Genomic DNA, 6,081 nt, shown 5'->3' with positions numbered 1-6,081 from the left:
GAGAAACAAGCCCAGAACAAATGATTAAAATGTAGGCGCCATAACTGGGATTATTAGCATGTGTGATCAAATGTGTGCTCTGCAGCTGTACCAATAAAACGCTTGGGGAAGTGGCTCTGATTAGACAAATGCTTGGTTTGGCTCTGCGGTGAGCTCTTGGTGTTTGCTCAAGACCTGGTGATGTTTATAACAAACAACTTACATCTTTCTTTCACAATTAGCGGGAATTACTATGTAAATGTTGGTGTTTTGTAATTTAATATCCTATGGTTTTTTTTTTCTCCTGCCTTTGGGTTGTTATTGCAGTCTACTGATCTTGCAGGGGATGAGATAAACTGAGTTCTTGAGTTTTCCTCCTTTGCTCAGTTTTCTTTACAGTGCTGGATGACATGGAGGACTGTGACAAAGTTTGCTCTCTTATTTGGTTTTTGAACCAAAATAGATCCTCTTGTGTTGAGTGCTTGTGCTGCAGTCACAAAGACCTGGCAAGGGGGAATTTAGTCAAACTAAAGTAACTAGGGGCTGCTTGGCTCCTGCGGACAGTCAGCATTCTGCTCAGCCCTCCAGCTGTAACCTAGCTAAGCGAGCAGAACCAGGAGGAAGACAGAAGGGACTGTTGGGGCAAGGACCAGTTTAGAGAGGCGGACTGCAGTTGAATTCCCCGTGGAAGTGCATCTAGGAGTTTGGGGTTAGCAAGGAAATGTGAGCTCAGCTAAATGTGGAGTCAGTGAGAGAGCTGGGAGGAAGGCAACCAGGGTGCCAGGGAACTGGGCCAGGCAGGCAGAGGCCAAAATCCAGTGTCAGTTTATCTACAAATGGTGGTTTCAGGCCTCCTAACTTGTAGCTCAGAGTTCCCCTGTCCCCTGCTTGCATTTCTGAAGCCAGAATCAGAGGAAGCACCATTTGGAGACAGTCCATATGGTGCCATGATAACCTGCAACAACTTTCCAGGCTCGCGTGGTCTGTCCTTGTCACCCAGCCGACTTCTGAGCCACCTGTCCCTTAGCACATCGGTCACACATACCAATGGAGGACAAATATCGGTGTTACTCTAGATAGAAATAAGATTAAATTCGCTTTTGAAATTAGTGGATGCGTTCCAAAGACAAACATGAAAAATGGTCTCCTTATCTTGGTCTCTGGATAACCTATTCCTCTCTCTTCACATTTCATAGAAAACCCCTGCATCAAGTCACAGATAAACTATAACATAGATTGTTATGGGCCTGTAGCTTGCGGAAAGATTCACCTTTAATTTTAAATTTTGTTCCTTTTATATTTACAACAAAAAGTATTACTCTCTGAGTCGGACCAGTTCATTCCACAGAAAACTAAGTCACAATACATATTCAGTAAGAGTGGATTTGGGGGGATTTAAATATAAAGGGAAAAGAGGCTGTTTTGCATTTTGGCTGGTGCATTGCAAAGTGTGGCACTGAATAAAAAAAAAAAGTTGTAAGCTCCCCTAAAATTAGAGCAAGTTCTAGGAAGTCCTTCCTTAAATATTTAAAGGGGCTAGTGCCTGTAGCACATTAAACGTATTTTAAAAAAAGAAAAAAAAAAACTATATTAGAGAACGCCTTCATGATTACATCCATATGTTTAGTTTTAATTTTCATCACACTTAGCTCTGAATAATTAAGAAGGAAAAAAGCAATCTTAATCTTATTGTGGGTCCCACACAATCAAAGCCACATACACGTGATTCGTGATCACAGCTTGTATTCACAGCTTTCGTGTGTGTGGTACGGGTCTGGCAATTAGACTCAGACTGGGTTTTTTCTAAAAATTATTCAGCGCTAGAGAGAGATCAATATTAAAATTTCCCAAAATCTACAAATCAACATAATCAGAAGATGATAGCTTACAAAATACCAAAATTCTAAGCTGTGTAACATTCTGGCCTCATTTCATTGTGATTGACACTTGAAAGGAATTTTTGAGAGAATTTAGGGAGAAAACGAAGATTCCTTTAACCTAAGTGATTTTCATGACAGCTACCAAAAAAATTAATATAAAATATGTAAGATGCGGAGAGAATGTTTTCTGGAAATTGTGATCCATTTTCTGGAGAAAAAAAATTCTGCCTTGATTACTTTCATACCAAAGAGCCCGAGGCATGGGGAAGATGCCTCGTTTGACACTTTTAGCAGCCTCTGAGCTTTTGAAGGACTCTGTAAATGAATCCATGGTTACATCTGTCAGGTTGACAGTCTTCTTTCGTGACCTTTTAAAAGAAGTTAAGGAGAAATTTATCTGTCTAGTTCACGTTTGCTCAGTTACCTCTAAAGTTCTGCCCAAGCCAGGAAATAGTCATCTCAGCTTTAAATTATTTTTTGAGATAGGATTACCCAGTACTAGTGGAATCTCTAAGTGGGGAAATTTTGTAAATGATCTTTTTTGTGTTGTTTTCTCATGGACCTGGTGGTAATAATATTTCCTATACTCTCCACTGCCTGTTTTAATATGGATACATTAACTACTAAATATTGTCTTTTCTGCAACTCATTTTAGAATCAGATCACAGGCAGGAATGCCAGCAGTGAACAGTCTAAACATAAGGCTCTGCTCTTGGGTGTTCAGCTTTGGCCAGGAGTGGAACAAATAAGCTGTTTATTCCTTACAATCAGAGTTTCACCATCCAAAACCCCAAATCATCTCTACAGAGGTTAAGGGAAGTCGGCTGGCGTGTCCTTTAAGTTTTAATTACAATTTAGGGAAAGCTCCCTGTTCTGTGTTTGACAGGTGCTTCCTCTCCGGGTTCCCCACACTGGGAAATCCATCTATCAAATCACTATGGGTAGAGGGTCCTGAGCATCGTTCCTGGACCAAGCTCTCAGCGACATCAACAGTTAACTATTAATAAACAGCATCCTTTAGACTTCTTTGTGTTTCCCGCAGCCTCGGCTTGAAAAGCAGCCCAGAAACAGAAGAGATGCTAATCGCATTGTGTTCTTAAACGTGGTCAGTGAAGGAGAGCAGGTTTCCCTCTTGACCTCAGTGTCACTCCGGGAGGAGGGAAAAAAAAATCCCTCCAGTTTTCCGTTCAGATAAAACCTCTGCTCCTCCTCTTCTCACCAAAAGTAGAGCAAGAAAGTGGGATTACGGTGAATGCCCACTAGCAGGCACATGCTCTATTGTCATCCCCTCTTCAACAGGAATCAAGGGGCTTTGCCGCAAAACAAAGCTCCTCTCTCCCGTCCGCTCGCCCCATCCCCCACCTCCCTCGGCCCTCCCCTCCGCCTCCCCTCCCTCCCTCCCACTTTCTTATCTGCCTTCTTACCTCGGGATCCGTCCTTTCTCCGCCCTCCCTTTCTTCTCCCCATTCTCCTCTCCCTCACCTCCTCTCAAACACCCTCTCTCCTGCCCTCTCTCCCTCCCTGTTGGCTACTGCGCTGACTCAGCCTTAGCGGGCGTCAGACTCTTCTTCATTTGCCTTTCGCTGAAACGGCAGTGTTGCCCTGCCCTTCGAGGTGCTTCCAGGTTCCCAAGTGCCTCCGGGCAGAGTGGTGCTCCCGCCACATTTATTTATAAAGACTAATGCGTTCGGGATATAAACATGGATCTCTGTTTTCATGGAAAACTTGCTCTCTTCTTTGGGACCCATTGAAAGCAGTTAGTTGCTCGGTTGTGTCCGACTTTTTGCGACCCCATGGACTATAGCCCACGAGGCCCCTCCGTCCATGGGATTCTCCAGGCAAGAATACTGGAGTGGGTTGCCATATCCTTCTCCAGGGGGTCTTCCCAGCCCAGGGATGGAACCCACGTCTCTTATGTCTCCTGCGTTGGCAGGTGGGTTCTTTACCACTAGAGCCACGTGGTAAGCCTTAATGGTCACCCAGTTGTATGGAGTTTTCTGTGTTTCTGGGACGTTCTCCACCCATTCACCTACCTGGAGCACTACAGTTCTGTGGACAAAGAAGCGGATTCAGTGGCCAGTGAGGCCTCTGGACACATGATTTCTTGTCCATGTTTGCTCAGCCCTTGATGTGAGGGTCAGCTCGTGGTAGATTCCGAGCATTATCAGTACTGCATTGGACCAGAACATTTGTGTTTATGAAACAGTCACACAGATACAACATATGTTATAAACAGATTCGTTAACTTTTCATTTTTTTCACTGTGGTAAAATATACATAGCATACAATTTACCATTTTAACTATGTAAAGTGTAAGAGGCACGAAGTACGTTCTCACTGTTGTGCAACCGTCAACCACCATCTATCTCCGGAACTTTTTCATCTTCTTGAACTGAATCTCTGTACCCACCAAATGGTAACTCGCCTCCCCTCTCCCCTTCAACATTCTGCTTCTGTCTCTGAATTACCTGCTCTCGGTACCTGGCAGAGTGCAGTCATACAGCCCTTGCCCTTGTATGTCTGGCTTATTTCACTTAGGAGAGTAATAATTTTTGATTTGGATGTTGGTTTGCTTTCTTCGTCTGTGTGAAAGGAAAAAAAAAAGACTTCCATCACCGGGGTCACTTGCTTTTGCCCTTTGGTGTTCTGATGGTATAAGGAGGAAGAGATCTGCACTGAAACGGAATTACACCCGTTTTACCAGAGTGAGCAAAAATAAGGATTCTGCTTTTTTTCTCCATTTCTGATAAATCTGTCCCTTTTTTCACACTCACCTCTCTCCCTAGGGTTTCCCAGGCAGGCCTGGAAGACGTCCCTCACCAGCATCCCTCCTCCCCATGCACTGCACAGTGGCCAAAAGACTGAGCCACAGCCCGTGGGTCTCCCCCACCACATGCCCTGACTCCTCCCTTAGAAGTGAACCCACAGCGGCCGCAAACGGCAATCCTGTGTGTGTGTGTGTCTGCTTTGGACACAAAAGACTCTCTCTTCCTTTCAATACAAAATGGAGCACTCGATTAAGGTGTGATATAATTGCTTTGTGAGAGGGTTGGCCCTGAAAGTGTCTTGGCGTCTGTGAAGCGGGCCACACGCTCGTGTGTATTTGCACCCCGTGCTAATCTCACGAATGGCCTTGTTCTGCTGGTTGGGGGGACAAATAGCTGTTCTTTGGCTCTGGTGCCCATGCAAAGCTCCCCACTTCTCCTTGCCCTGTTGCCATAGTAACTGAAACATCCTTCTTCAAAACAGGGAAGGAATCTCTCTGGGCAGTTGGGAACCTAGCAAAGTGAGAACATGCGTGGGCCGCAGTTATTACAGATGCTGGTGGAGACACCTAGTTATTAGTAGTCATAAGCGTGGATGCAGTTTGCAGCTGAATTTGACCATCACTTGTGGGGGTGGGTTGCAAAGGATGGAGGAATGGGCTCTTGTCTTCACTGTAGTCCCACACGTTCTTCCATTAGCATCAGAATTGTCATACAAGGTCAGACCACAGGTTTTATAAGAGAGAACTCAATGTTTCCAAGTGTTTTATTCCTGGTATATAGACTAGTCAGTGACAGAGTCTAGGTATGCTCCTCCAACCCCCTCAAAAGACTGAAGGTACAGCCCCAAATAGAGGAATCCTCTAAGAATCAGGATTTGTGCATACTTTCCTGTGAGAAATGTTTATTTTCCACCTTATCAGCTCTTAGAGTCATAATCTTTTGAAAAGAACTTAAAGGGCCGTCTGATTTCTGTGTGCTGTTCTAAATAGAAATGTATTGATGTATTATTTCAAAGGGATGCTTTATTTGTTTTCTTATTTTTATGTTTATGAACAATTGGGAATTTACCAAAGTTTCTTAGCAATTGTGAAGATAGTTCCTAAAGGGCAAAGGCACACGAAAGATTATTATTACTACTTTTTGCTTTTTGGTTCAGAAACACCCTTTTAGGGACAACTGGACTTGAATGCAGCATAAAATATTTTAAAATAATGTTTGAGTGGAAATGTAAAGTAATATAGCCAATATGGAAGGCACTATGGTTTTTCCATAAAAAAGCCAAAGCGCAGGCGGCTGCGACAGGTGCGCTAAAGTGTGGCCGAGAGGAGCTACCCCACGTCCGAGGTCAGGGGCAGAAGCCGGGAGGACCCCATGCCTGAAGGGCGGCAGCCAAGAGGAGTTATCCCACGTCCGAGGTCAGGGGCAGTGGCCAAGAGTGCCAGACTGCGACGGCG

Source organism: Bison bison, unplaced genomic scaffold (assembly GCF_000754665.1).
Source record: "Bison bison bison isolate TAMUID 2011002044 unplaced genomic scaffold, Bison_UMD1.0 scf7180017864527, whole genome shotgun sequence".
Lineage (NCBI taxonomy): Eukaryota > Metazoa > Chordata > Mammalia > Artiodactyla > Bovidae > Bison > Bison bison.
This window is presented reverse-complemented; position numbering follows the sequence as displayed.